Source organism: Boleophthalmus pectinirostris, unplaced genomic scaffold (assembly GCF_026225935.1).
Source record: "Boleophthalmus pectinirostris isolate CB_2022bp ecotype Guang Dong unplaced genomic scaffold, ASM2622593v1 HiC_scaffold_10, whole genome shotgun sequence".
Taxonomy (NCBI): Eukaryota; Metazoa; Chordata; class Actinopteri; order Gobiiformes; family Gobiidae; genus Boleophthalmus; species Boleophthalmus pectinirostris.
This window is the reverse complement of record NW_026570971.1, coordinates 20279983-20295741: the sequence shown is the minus strand read 5'-3', so window position 1 is coordinate 20295741 and position 15759 is coordinate 20279983. Positions and strand designations below refer to the sequence as shown.

The 15759-nt window shown below is 37.3% G+C and overlaps 1 protein-coding gene across 1 annotated transcript in view; it reads left to right on the top strand.

Annotated features, from left to right (window-relative positions):
- alk (ALK receptor tyrosine kinase) overlaps window positions 1-15759 on the top strand; it is a 582818-nt gene that overhangs the window by 61463 nt on the left and 505596 nt on the right. The gene's annotated exons all lie outside the window — the stretch shown is intronic.

The following is a 15759-nucleotide window of genomic DNA, read 5'->3' as shown; positions in this document are numbered from 1 at the left end:
CATTGTCAGCGCACCAAAACGCCATGTGGTAAAATAAGTTATGATGTTAAATGAACATTAGTGAGGGGGGATACGTCTTACCCGTATGTGTAAATAACGAGAAGAAACATCTCAACTTCAGTAGCCGGATCCACCCATACCTGACTGACAGAACTAACCCTGCCCCCGAGAGAGTCTGAAATCTGAAATCCTACAAGACACTGACATGATACAGACAGGACAGCGGCTCTTTCTGCAGGAGAGATGCGCAGTAGAGCCCGGGGAGAGACGGGGTGATGCACCGAAGGAAGATGTTCGTTTGATTGTGTTTTGAACAGTTATTTTGCGCTTCATGAACACACCCTCCTCGTGGAAAACACACAAAGAAATGCCTAAGATGCAGCTTTTAAGTTAAAGGCAACTGATGTGGCTGTGGAAGAAGGAAATGAGTCGATGCTGAGATTTTGATGACGGCAGCGTGACGAAGTGACTCAATGCGGAGGCAATAAAAGCAGATGGCCCGAACTTGAAAACATTCTTGAAGACGTGGACACCTGTGACTTATATTCAGGTGCGGCCTATATATGAACAATTTTAAAATTTTGTTAGAAATGTAGTTGATGCGGCTTATATTCAGGTACGCTCAATAGTCTGAAAATGACGGTACCTAGAAAAACATGCATTCTGACTGTGAGTTGCCCTGGTTTGGCTTCCACAATGATAGAAATAATGCCAGTCTGTGAAGCATTACAGACAAAGCAAGAAGAGAGATGCAGGTGATGGATCTTCCACCAGAAAAGTTACACGCAAAATCATTGTATCTGCATCACTTCTTATTGGTCTAAACAAAGCTGTGATGTCATCTGAAACCCAACAGTATAAGCTCTCTAATGCCGCTGTTGTCTTCTACCTTTTCAGATTATGTTACCAGTGTCAACACTTATAATTACTCGGTAAATTCCACGTGAGCCAGGCTTATTATATCAATACCTCATCTAATCCTCTCCAACATAAACATTGTGACAGTTCATAAAAACTAAGGCATGATTGGTTGTTCGGGCTCGGTGCCTGATATCCTTATATGGATTTCCTGTCTGTAGCATGTATTACGCGCTGTCCTCTCATCTGGGTTTGTAATTGTCTGCTTGCAGTGCATAAAAGTAAAGTCCCCGTGTTTTTTATGATATGGGAGTGGAGTGGCTCTGCTCTTTACGACACCCGGCATATTGGCGGTGAAAGATTTAGGAAGCAGAGCAAAGCATTGGTGCAGTTTTTGAAAAAATATCATCGTAAAAGTAGATGCTCCTTTACAGCCGCTATTACGGTACACGAAAAACACAATGCTATTATGTGGAGGTGATAAGAAGTGCAAGGGGAGTCTCTCAACACTTCAGGTGCCTTGTTTAGATTTTAACAGAACAATAACTACTAAGAGATAGCACTGACATCCTCCGTAATGGCCGAAAATAAACGTGAGAAGTGTTTTTTTACATCTCGACAATTGCCAGGGCGCTGTACTTGGGATCTGGACAAACACTCATACTGTAAAATGACAGTATGCCACTTGTTTTCCTATATTTTAATTATTTAAGTGCAGCCTGCATATCTTAAAGTGGTTAGCTCGGGTGCAGACGTTAGCAGTAGTCTTCCTGTTCTGTTTATTTAATGTAAATGTAGTTATTTTTATGGTCTCTGTGCCCTGCATATGAACCATGCAGCAGTGACATGGCATTGAACTAAAAACTAAAGAGTAGGGATGTAACAATAACCAAATTATTGTGATATTGTGTTGTTAAAAGTCTCACAATAAAATAAATTACAAGTTCCTTTGCTTAAATGCATGGTTTTATAGGAGCAATAGCTAATAAACATTGGGAACTACATATCCCATGATTCATTTCAGCTCAGACAACATGAAAAAATATGTTTTTACTTGAATTCTTGCAGTTATGACGGTAATAATTCACACCAAAATATTGTCAGGGTATTTTAAAAGCAAAAAAGTATTCCATCTACAATTACATCAGCCTCTCCAAATCCAAATATCACAATAAATATTGTACCGTGAGACGCATATTGTGATAATATCGTACCGAGAGATTTGGATATCGTTACATCCCTACTAAAGAGGCTCCAGCTTCTGTAATTTATTCTATGGGACAATGTTAATTGTGTGGGTTAATTTACTAGTTCTAAGGCAGATTTGTATTTATTTGCTGTCTGTTGTCCTGTCTGCTTAGTTTGAACAGAATAGCGTGAGGTATTGATTAATTTAAAAAAGTCCAAAGCCCAAAATGCTCTGGTCCACCTCACAAAGGGTTAGTTTCAAGTTAACGCCCACCCGTTTCTTCAGTTGAGTAGAGATTGGCAATTCCTGAGCTGAAGTTATCCAAATGATTCTAGTGAAGGTGTATAGAGTTTAGAAACGCAGTGGAGCACTTACTGTATGACCACATGACATCTGAAGGAACTCAGCCTAAATATACGTTTTTGATGAGGAAACAACATTATAACACAAATCAGAAAATAGTGTCATATGGGCACTTTAAACTTAAACAGACTTCTGTGATGTGCTGCATCTCAGGCTTTCAAACACACCTATTTTATATTATTTACCAACTAGCTTTATCCAAATGTATGCTAATCATTTTCTAGTCTTGCAATGTGTTGAAGGGTTATCAGCTTCCAAAACAGTCTTAAATATGAATTATTTCATTGAGTTTAATACTTCATTGTTGGTAGAGTAATGCATGGTAATATTCTGGTGTATTCATAAAACATGGACTCATCAAAAGCCATTTTTAATTAATTTTATATTCATTTTATCACCTTGTTGTGTGTAGTTTTGCCACTTTACATATTTTTAAATTCAGTGAAACATGGATACTTAGAAAACCTCATGAGTTGAACCAAATGAAGCATTATTATTCTGTTTGAATGAGCTCTAATTCACCCGAGTTTCTGAGAGGACAACCATGACTGTGGGGTTCATGCTGACTGCTGTCAACAAGGCTTTTGACCATGTGCCCTGTTGATTTAAACAAGTTATTCATAGGTCCACCCAATCTTAAGACTGGTGCTGGTATAAATAAAAGATTGCATATTTGATAGAGGAATATATTAAAATTATCAGCACAACTCTCAAAGGAGTCATGTTTTAATGAGTTCAACCTTGGCCCACGCTTTAAGATTTTCTAAAGCTGTTTGTCAGAGTGTGGTTTGATACTTGAAAAAAGCTCTTTAAAATGCAGTATTGATTAGCAACAAAGAAAAAAAACAAAAAAACACAAAAAACCCACTAACCTTAAAGAACATTTATTGGAATGTTAATTAAATTACAGCTAAACTTTCAATTTCAACAGTTAATTTTAATTAGTAATTAAATAAGTAAATGGTAATTTCCACGGGGAATCCAACTTCCTTTTAAAGACATTTTCACTACTACAACAGTCTTATTATTGTAAGCATATGCTGTTTTCAAAGTTAAGGATCATGTAGAATAGGTTAAAACAAAGATGTTAAGGCTACGTTTATATGATGACAGCAGAGGCAAAAGCAGTCAGCTGTCAAGGGCCCCAAACCTGGAGGGGCCCCCAACCAATTGCCCTCAGTGCCACTAATGGCCAAGGTCTCAGAGCAATTTGATTTTCTCTTTTCATTAAATGAGAGTAGTTTACTTTTAAACAATAATCATGAGAAAAATAATCATAATCATATGTAATGGATGTAAACAAAAATGTAATTGTACTAGTAAAAAATAAAACTACTTTCAGCTCTGGTTATCTAGAAGGCCAATGAACTAATAAGACAAGTTTCCAATCCACCATAATTCAAATAAATAGAGATGTGCATGCCTCAAGAACAATGGGGAAAAACAGACAATAAATATATTTTAAAAAACAGTGCATCAAGTTCAGTCTTCAGATTCCTAACTCCGCCAATGGATGACAGTCTAAACAGAAGACACAAAAGTGGCGTCGCATCTTCACTTTTTATTCCACGTTTAGACGAGCATTTTCTAGAAGAAATCTGCGTGCATATGGTGACGCAAAAGTGTGTGGAATTGGATTGGGTATGCATGCCAGGCGGGTAGGTGGTGACATTAGGTGGTGATGTATTTGATGTAAACGTGTACGTGACGTGAGCAGATCTGACCAGAGTTTTGCGTCTTGGGCAGTGTAGACAGAAACACTACGGTGGAGTTTATTCAACTTTTCCTCTCTGGTGGGTGGTTTCAGATTTTTGCTTTTTTTTTTTAAGCCCCAAAAACACCATCTAAACGAAAGGCACTTCCGATAAAATATTTTGTCATTTTTACCCTCAAGCGTTTTTGTGTAAACAGGACCTGAGACAAAATGACAACTCACAGCAGCAGTTACAGAGAGGGTTGATCATTTTCCAATGTAAAAAACAATTGAAAACAGAGTCGACGGAGCTGGAACCTCCATGAACACTTCCTATTTGGAACTCTTCCAAAATGAGCTTATGGTTACCAAAAAACAAACATGCCTCAGAGGTTGGAGCAGTGATCCCCCATCCCAGAGGTCAGAGGATTGATTCCCGCACGAACCGAATTCCGTCGTCGTGTCCTAAGGCGAGACACTTCACTTATTAAAATTCCGCTGTTTTTCCTGCCAGGTTTTCTTTCTTAGAGCATATATCCACTTAATTCTTTTCCCAAGCCTTTGAACAACATCTAAACATAAAAAAAAAAAAAAAAAATCATGTTTGACTTCTGACTCACAGCCCTGTTCTCTTTCGGGGCAGCCTGCTTTTTGAAAACCACATATAGACGTAAATAGCAGGATGCATAATCAAAAGCTGAACTGGATCTTATATGCACTACATCTCCCTTGTGTATTTTCATCACGTGTGAGCCTAAAGAGCTGCAATCACCCCTCTAGAGATCAGCAACATCAAAGCCATGCAAATTGAATAGGCCGGGTAGAGTTTAATATTGATTTCTCTTTGTGTGTTGGCCTATGGAGCCAGTATAACTAACCTTTCCTTCCTATATTGTTCCCTTTGGATCTCTCATTACCATTCCGGGTACAAGTCATGTCTAATGGCGTTCAGAAAGGTCACTTGTAAATGCATCAAAAATGGACAGCATCGTGATGGTTGTTATGGAGATATGCAAAGTTAGAATATCAAGTGTTTTTACTGATTTTTGCTGTATTAATTTGAAAAACAAAACTAGTTAATTTTCAACAGTTTGCAGTGGTCAAGAATCTGTGTATCATTTGTTCATTCGTTTTTACAAATAATATCAAAAATAAGAAATGAAAAAAAAAAAAAAATCTTCATTATTTGTCTTCAAAACTAAAATTAAAAAAAGGATAATGATTTGTTTTTTCAGTTTTTGATTTTGTATTTAAATGAATAATGGAAAAAAACAAATAATGGCCGTTTCCGTGACTTAAACTGTGATGCTGGACTTTTGTGCCACTTATGGACAGAACCAAGACTAAAACAGGACTAAAACAGGACTTAAACAGGACTAAAACAGGACTAAAACAGGACTTAAACAGGACTAAAACAGGACTAAAACAGGACTTAAACAGGACTTAAACAGGACTAAAACAGGACTTAAACAGGACTAAAACAGGACTAAAACAGGACTTAAACAGGACTAAAACAGGACTAAACAGGACTTAAACAGGACTAAAACAGAACTATAAGAGGACTGAACCAGGACTAAAACAGGACTGAACCAGGACTAAAACAGAACTAAAACAGGACTAAAACGGGACTAAAACAGAACTAAAACAGGACTAAAACAGGACTAAAACAGGACTAAAACAGGACTAAAACAGGACTAAAACAGGACTAAAACAGGACTAAAACAGGACTAAAACAGGACTAAAACAGGACTTAAACAGGACTAAAACAGAACTAAAACAGGACTAAAACAGGACTAAACAGGACTAAAACAGAACTAAAACAGGACTAAAACAGAACTAAAGAGGACTGAACAGGACTAAAACAGGACTAAAACAGGACTAAAACAGAACTAAAACAGGACTAAAACAGGACTAAAACAGAACTAAAACAGGACTAAAACAGAACTAAAACAGGACTACTAAAACAGAACTAAAACAGGACTAAAACAGGAACTAAACAGGACTAAAACAGAACTAAAACAGGACTAAAACAGGACTTAAACAGGACTTAAACAGGACTAAAACAGAACTAAAACAGGACTAAAACAGACTAAACTAAAACAGGACTAAAACAGACTAAAACAGGACTAAAACAGAACTAAAACAGGACTTAAACAGGACTTAAACAGGACTAAAACAGAACTAAAACAGGACTAAAACAGGACTTAAACAGGACTAAAAGCAGGACTAAAACAGAACTAAAACAGGACTAAAACAGAAGTAAAACAGAAGTAAAACAGGACTAAAACAGCACTATAAGAGGACTGAACCAGGACTAAAACAGGTCTAAACCGGTCTCAGTCCTGGTCTGGTGCCAGTGTCAGTCCCTGTGTGGTAACAGTCTAGTAATGGTCTGGTCCCGGTCTGGTCCCGGTCTTAGTCCTGATCACCTGACAGTGTACGTGGGCATGACTCTGGGCCCATCCCGACACTCAGTCCTGGTTCAATTCTGGTTCAGTCCTGGTTCGGTCCGGCATCGCAGTTTAAGTCATGGAAAACATGTTTCCATTATTCATTTAAACACAAAATTGAAAATTGAAAAAAAAACAAATCATTTTATTTTCAGAAAACATTTTTTTAATTTTCTTATTTTTAGTTTTTTTTGAAGAAATGATGACAAATATTAGCTGCCACGCTAATGTAGCTAGCATGCTAACTATGTACTTCCTGATTCTCGGACCAGACAACACTTTATAATTAGATGCAGACAGTAGACAGCAGTTTTGTGTTGACCTCAAAAGCTGCTTATACATTTGCTCAAATAAATCATATGCACTGTGAATCTTTTCGGGTGAAGTCCGTCGCCTTCCTGTTTCTATGGAGATGTCATTGCTCTGTTTTGAATGTTCCACACTATGTCATTATACAGATCTACCTTACATTTATTCAATTACAGAACTGAGACCGGGACTGAGACCGGTTTAGACCTGGTTTAGTTTTGTTTTAGTCCTGTTTTAGTCCTGGTTCAGTCTTGGTTCAGTCCTGCTTGTCCATCACGCTAATGTAGCTAGCATGCTAACTGTACTTCCTGCTTCACGCACAAGACAACACTTTATAATTAGATGCAGACAGTAAACAGCTTTATTGCTCAAAAATACTCAGAAGAACAGACTTTCTGACTGTGAGCGGGGGTTGCCTCTCCAGAGATCTAACTTGGCCTAGTTTGGTATCCACGATGAAAGATTTAAAGCCACACTGTGAAACATTTCTGACAAAGCAATAGCACCTTCAACAGAAAAGTTACACAATGCATTTTTTAAGTTTGTTTTTTTTCCCTTTTTTTCAAGGTTTTGTGCAATATTTAAACCTTAGCCAAGCACATTTGAGCGCATATCTGACTGACTGTTAAAAACATTTTGTATTCAGATAAATGTTGTCAGTATTGCCCACGCATATAGCTGGTAGTTTTTGATATGAAGTTGAAGGCATGTCACTCCACAACTTCTTCAACTCTAAAATCCCGATCTAAAGTAGTATCTCATATGAAAATAATCTCAGCTTTCTTTGTAATAAATAGTAGACAATCTAAATCTAACCATCGCTACGGTTACATCACCCTGTTGCTATGTATGGATCTGGCTGTAGGATCCGTTCTCATTGTATTTGATTACAGCCCCCGGCAAAACTGTAATACCAGTATACAAATCCGGGCTACATTTTCCGCATTGATTCTTCAGAGAAAATGCATTGTGCTTATAGCAATAGAGAGGAACAGTGAATGCTCTGAAAATGATACGGAGAGAAAAAGATATCAGTGTGAAAAGAATATAATCTCAAATAGTCTATACAAAGTGGGGACACGGTATGATATGCAAAACAGATTCACTCGGGTCAGATGTTCAACCTAAAGTAATAGTCGTAGTAAGTATTCAGTTTCACAATGGTTGGATATTGGTTGTAAAGTTGCATTGACTTTTGGAAGTGTTCCCGTTCCACTTTTCAGCCCAGAGGTGTTTCATTGCGTCCAGAATTGTACAGGACTGGACATGGACTGTTAAAGTAATAAAAATTCGGATAGTCCTTACTAAAACTAGATTTGAACAAGTTAAATAAGACAAAATCGCATCTTTCTCCCCCTAAAGTTTAAGAATGGTCTTGAATGATATCAGAATTATAAGATCCCATGATGACTCTAAATAAACTACTATTTTATGTCACACTCGATTGTACAAAAAAAAAAAAAAGTACTTTTAAATTGTCATTGTGGTGTCAAATCAGTATCAAAGCTTTTTGTTTACCAAAACAGAGTCTGAACATTTTGTGACAGTTATACTAGAATAACTGGTTGCTCAGGACAGTTATTATTGGTAAAAAAGGTTTTGATTTTAGTTTCTCTGTCCTCACTTTTTGTGTTGTGTGTCACATTTATCACAGTCAAGAGTTGTTTAATTAAAGGTTCTACTTTATTAAATCCGTGTATCATTCGTTTTTCAATATAAAACCAAAAATAAGAAAATGAAAAAACAACTCTTTTCTTCATTATTTGTCTCCAAAACCAAAATGAAAAAACAGATAATGATTTGTTTTTCTCAGTTTTCGATTTTGTGTTTACATGAATAATGGAAAAAACAGATAACATCCATTTCCTGTTTCCGGGACTTAAACTGTGATGCCGGACTTTTGCGCCACATACGGACTGAACCAGGACTGAACCTGGTTTAGTCCCGGTTTAGTCCTGTTTCAGTCCTGGTTTAGTCCTGGTTTAGTCCTATTTTAATCCTGGTTCAGTCCTGGTTCAGTCCGGGTTTAGTCCTGTTTCAGTCCTGGTTCAGTACAGCATTGCAGTTTAAGTCACAGAAATGGGAAGCGGCCATTATCCGTTTTTTTTTTTCCATAATTCATTTTAACACAAAATATAAAAAAAAAAAACTGAAAAAATAAATCATTATCCATTTTTTCATTTTGGTTTTGAAGACAAATAATGAAGAAAATAGTTGTTGTTTCATTTTCTTTTTTTGGTTTTATTTTGAAAAACAAATGAACAAATGATACACAGATTTTGTTAGAATGTTGTCATTGCCTCAAAAACATACCTGGAGTTGTGTTTTGTTTCATTCACATTATTAGTTTGTCTATCTATCACTGAACCTCAAAATATTCCACCTTGTGATTTCATGAAGTGGTAGTTTTCAAGTTAACAGCTACTTTTTACCTTTCGTTCACTAGAGATCGGCATTTCCAGGGCTGAAATACTTCAAAATGATTCCAGTGGAGGCTCAACATGAATGAAACAACATGAATGAAACATGATGTAAAAACATTTGATCAGATCAGAAAATATCGTAATATGTGTACTTTAATTAAATTGCTGCCATGAAAAAAATGAGTTTTTTTCCATCTAAAATAGTTTATATTTTTCTGTTTTTCCAAGCCATGGTGGAGGAATAGTAGATCCTATGTGTACAAAGAGGCCAGGGAGAAAAGCTCTGTAGACATGAGCTGTGCGATTCAGTTATTTCTGTAGCAGCCTTTTCTGGAGAGTTCAGCTTCTGATGAAATAAGATGTTCTGCTACATTTGACATGTTCTTTGGGTTTATTTTTGAAATCCTTGTATTGCTCATAATAAAAGATGACCTTAAGTTCCCCCATAAATGCACAACAGGTTATGAGGAATAGAAAAGCTTGCTCCAATTGTATTCCAAGTAATTTTTCACTCAATAAATGTGGTGTATAGGTCAGGGTATCTGAAGATCTCAATACAGTTTTGCAATTTTGAGAAGAAAAATATCTGAATACAGGTGGGCAAGGGTCACTCAGTTGGATATAAGGTTCTAGGGAAAGCGAAATGGTTATCTTTGCTGAACAATATGCCACCTTAGAGATTTTTGAACCGTGGTGTATGTTTGGATGGGGTGGGTCAAATGCAGATAACACGTTTCCCATGGGGCGAGTGGTTAAAGTACACCTTAAAATGGAACAAAACACCTAAACTCAGCACAAAACCACATTTGAAGTAGAGCTGCTAAATTGGGCAGAAGAGATTGAGGTGAAAGGAGGTCAGGGTCTGGACATTGTGATTGGTCTAACAGGTATCCACACTTTAAACTCCACCCCTGTAATCAGTAACAGTCTTGTGTAATGTCACCAAGTACCTGAAACTGCAGTGGCCATTGGAGCCAGAACACACATTATACAGTATACATTCTTGCTGGAATTTCACTCCTACCGAAGTCATACGTTGATAACAACATACCAGGGTTGTGTTCAAAGCCACTGGCTAAATTAAAGGTGCACTTTTTTGGTGTTTGTCTCCATGGAAATTCTTTGCCTAGAGCATTTCAGTATGACATTACATTTCTATCAAATATTTATTCAGTTATAATTTTATGACTGAACAAATACCATATTTTTCCGACTGTAAGGTGCACTTAAAATCCTTAAAATAATTTTCTCAAGAATTGACAGTGCGCTTTATAATCCGCTGCTCCTTTTGTATTAATTGTGGTTGCACTTACTGACCTCAAACAGATTTTATGCGGTACATGGCGCTCAGAAATCTGTAAAATGTTTTAGTGCGACTTTGGTAAACTACGAAGCCGCACCACAATGAGCGAGCTGTGTTTTTCAGTGCTTATAGTTTATGCAAATTGACCATGTGGTTTTAAGTTTGGTTTCTGTAAAATGTAAACAGATGTGTCAAAGCTGCATTAAACACATTATTACTCAATGTATATTTGAGTCGTCCTCGTAGGAAATAACAAAACAAACTTAAATGATCCGCTCACATTCACATTCATAATACACATTCACTAAGACAGCGTGAGTTACACCAAGATCTGCCAGTGGATCGTGGATGGCTGGGCTAAAGATCAGTCTCAAGCAGAGGTGGGGCCAAGTTGTTGTTTTGCAAGTCTCAAATAAGTCTCAAGTCTTTGACCACAAGTCCAAGTCAAGTCCCACGTCAAATACAGGCAAGTCCAAGTCGAGTCTCGAGTCACTGGCCCATAAGTCCAAGTCAAGTCCAAGTCATCTGCTTTGAGCTTCAAGTCTTAAAAACTAACTAAAATACCAAATAGAGCTCTCAATTTTACGAATTTTAAACTAAGTATATTTATATATGAGTATTTATAGAGTATATAAGAGTTGTAGAAATGTATTTTTTTCCTTTTTAAATGTCTTCACAAGATCTTAGTGTGAAGAATCATTACAGCCAGAATAGAAAGAATTCCCATTTAAAAGTGCTTCTCAAATCTTCTCAAGTCACAAGCCTCAAGTCTGAGTCAAGTCCTGACCTTCAAGTCCAAGTCGATTCCCAAGTTAAGACTCAAGTCCTAAAAATAGTGACACAAGTCTGACTCGAGTCCAAGTCATGACTTGCAAGTCGCCCCTCTGGTCTGAAGTGTTGTCCGTTTGTTTGGCTTAATGCACTTTATAATCTGGTGCACCTTATGTATGAAAATAGATGAGAGAATTCAACGTTATTGATATTGTGCCTTTAAAGGCCGAAATATGGTATCTTAAAAACATGCATTTCTCTGTCACCTACTTGTCTCCATGGAAATGTGTATGCCTTATCCTGTACACAGAACAGACAGGTTACACAGTGCACCTTTAAATAAGCTTCACAAACTAATGTATGGTATTAAATTGCATTAATCCAACTGGACATTTTCAGATACTAGAATATGATGATGTCTTACTCACAAATTGAGAGCAAGACACAGATTTCAGCATTGATTACACTTTGGCACACTTTGTACTTTGGCATGAAATATCTAAAAGGTAAATTTGCAAATGCTGAAACTGTCATTTTCAATTATTGACTAAAGACCAAGAACTCACTGTCTGGCAACATCATTTTACATTTTAACAATATTAATTTTAGCTGCCCCCATCATTATTAAATAATATTGGCCAAACGAAAGCTGTGATGTCGTCTGAAACCCAGCAATTTAAGCACCCCGAAGACACCTCGCCCATTTTGCATATTTATCAATCCCCTATGTTCCCGTATCCAAGAACAGACACGGCTTTTGACACAGCAGAGAGGCAGGCTTTATTAAACATGTTATCAGCCTTCACACCAGTTGAGCACCAGTACGAAGCTGAAACGATTTCTGAGTTATCTCCCATCATTCCCTCATTTCCCCCTCGCTCTCCTCTCCCCGGTCGGAGAGCGAGGGAGACCTGGGGTGAGGCTTGAGGAGATACTGAACGCTGAATTGAGATGACGAAAAGCGTCAGCCATAGACACATACATGGCCCTATGCGTGTCCTCTTCAGGTTTCCCAGACCTGAGTGGAATCGGAGCTGGCATGTGCTGCACAATATTGGACGGGCACATTAGGCAGGCAAACGTGATGTTGTGTTAAACTAATGTGACACAGGCTTTAGACATGAGTGAGTCTGTGTAGGATCCTTGGAGGAAATGAAATGCACACACAAGGCCAGATGGGTGAGTCACGAAGGAGGAAAAAAATGCATGAGATACCACTATGAATATAAGGTCATATTAGTTTGTTATGAAGCATGCATTGGACTTTCTAATGATTATACAATTTACATTAGATTATGTGCAAAAGTGACTTCAAAATGTCAGCTTTCATCATTATTTACACTATCAAGCAATTGTTCTGTATATTAGCAGTCACTATAAGATTAGTCCAGATGTAGAATAAAATAAAAAAAACGTTTAAATTTTATGAGTATGCGGTTTTTTTTGTTGTTGTATTATTCATTCTATACCCACCCCAAGATAAGATATTGTCACATGTATTTGTCACATAAAGATATATATGTATTAATATTAGACTTTTTCAGTAGAGGGTCCACTGTCTGCTTGACTCTAAGGCGACGTTCAGACTGCAGCCTGAAGTGACCCAAGTCAGATTTTTTGGCCCCTATGCTCCTGCATCTGATCTTTTAATGACAGTCTGAACCACACAGATCACATTTTTTTTATTGTGACACAGGACACTTGGATATGTGCTCCTAAAGCCGATACATATCCAATCTTTTAACATGTGACTTCAGTCTGAACGGCCAGGTTGCATTCATCCGACCTACACGTCAGGCTTGGAGTCTAGTCAATGGAGCTTATTAAGTATTTATTATTGTTTATTGTTATTATTGTTTATTTATATTGTTTATTAATATTTGGGGGGATTGCTGTATTCAGGTAGACAGGCTGGTGCCACCTAGTAGCTCCACTCAGTTTAATTTCTCTCCAGCGACTAGGTCAGGAATAGGAATGCATTAGACTTTTTGCAAAACCCCTGTAAGTTGTAGACCACACACCGGCCAATTAGCAAAGAGCTGTGAAGTCGGCAATTACTTGGACACCACTGAGCGTTCTGGTGCATTACAAACGTCTCGACAAAACAGCAGCGATCGGTTAAATAAAAAAGTACTCACCTACTGTTGAGCAAACAAATTCTAATGCTGCGAGGTCAGACTGTTTCCACAAAGTGCAACCGGCTGATAAATATAGTATTCAGGCAAATTGGAGGGGTCTTATCAGAACCGGGCAGTTTTTCAAATGTCCGAGTGTGGCTACAGGCGGTCCTGGCTCCAGTGTCAAAGAAAAATAAAGAGACTGTGAGCTAAATACAAGGAGGCTAAAGACTCAAACAAACGAAGCGGATGTGGACGTCTAACCTCTCAATTTTATCAAGAACTGGACCGTATTTTGGGAGACAAGCCTAGAGTTTAGGCTACTTGCTGTGTTTGACATCGCCGTGTTCTCCAATGTGCATGCAGAACACTTTTGGGGCATTTAAAGTTCACAGTGGAGATCACAAACAAGTTCGTGTTTAATTGGAAATGTGAAAAACCTCGGAAAAAAATCTGATTTCACAATAAAATCCAAAGTATTAAGCCCTGCAGTCTGAACAAAGCCTATGTAGATGTTATTGTTGTTTCCTGGAATGTTCTACAGTATGGCATTTAATTTAACTATCTCCATGGAGACAAGCAAGCCAAATAATAGGTCAGATCTGTGGCGAAGTGAGTCAGCTCATATTAATAATGCATGTTTTTGCTGTGGTTTTGAGAAATAAAAAACACCTGTAATTGAATTGTTTAATGCTATACTGTGGAACATACCAGGCAAAGTAATAACCATCAATAAACAACCAGTCACCATGGAGACAAGCAGACTAGAAAAGTTACAAATAACAATGCACCTTTAAATCTAAAAATTTTACTAGAATATTATAGACTATGATTTTTAAAAATATTTCTTTTGCATTTTTTATATCTTGTGCAGGTTTATCTCCTAGCTCTACAACTGTCACGATTTTGTATGTTGAAGACCTTATTCAGTCGCAAATATAAAATGTATGTCATTACTCTACTTTCCTCAGTTTAACTTTTTACTGGCTGCCATGCTCCAGAGTGCGTCCTTGTGTTTTACGGTTTATTTCCATCGATAGTTGCTGTAACAATGAGCAGCGGTTGAAGATGCTCTGTGCAGCTTCTTGTTATAAATATAATGTTTTGGGTTTCCAGGTTTTACTGTTGGTTGGAGAGAAATGTTGCTCCGAGGCACAAGTCTGTTTAACATTGTGGTTCCCAAAATAATAACTGTTATACTGAGCAGAGACGCAATGAAACTGCTGACACCTGAACGCTCTTCATTTTCTTTTACAATACCTCATAATCCCGCTCTGAAGAAAACACGACCAAGATTCAAGTTCCAAGTAAACAATGTAGCCTGCTTTTAAAACTGTATTTACTGTAAATCGATAAAATGGTGGGAATGAAGCCAGTGACATTTCGATTATATAATTAACACTATTTTAGTTTGAAACTGCTTTCGAAAAAAACAGCCAGTTGTTGCGTATTTTCACTCATTTCAAATTAGATTTATTCATGAATTTTAATAAGCAATCTGTTACTTTGGGAACTTTCCAAAATGTTTTAGCAAACAGTTGTATTCGCGTTCTGTTTCCAAATCTGTTATTTGTGTTTGTTTTCAGTCTGTCTCAAACATAGACACAAGCTTGCAGTTGACTGATGCATGAAACAAAAAAGTTACATAAAATACGAATATGGTGAGATGATTTATGTTGCTATAGGTACAGACTTAAACAAAGGTATACACATAAACAAAAACAAATGAACAGATTAATCAGGGTAGCTGCGAGGTCTTAAAATTCTTAAAAAGGTCTTAAATTTCATGTTCCTAAATTAAGGCCTTAAAAAGTCTTAAATTCTGTTTCATGAACCTATTTTTCTGTAAACTCAACCGGGCTGCATTGCAATATTAAAACAAACAAACTAACAAAAAAATATGAAGCTGAAGTTTGCCTAATAAAAGCGCAGAAATGCATCTGTATTTGCCACGATGTCCGTTTGGATTGGTAAATGTGCAGAGCTAAATACCAGCGCAAAACCAGTATGAGAATGCAACTCCAGTTAGGAATTTGAAAAAAGCAGGTTTAAAAATCTTTCCCACAGTTTTCTGTAAAGTGCCAGGGGAAGTTCTCTTAAAGAAGGGGTTCTAAAACTGTGGGTGAGGGTCCAAAAAAGAGGCGCAGAGTGTTAAAGTGCAGCACAATTTGCTTGGCTTAGTAGTAGGTAGATCATTTTGACTTGGTCATTTTATAAGTAGCTCACTTGCTGAAAAGTTGTGGGCTCCCCTGTTCTAGATATAGTAGTTGGTTGGTCATTATT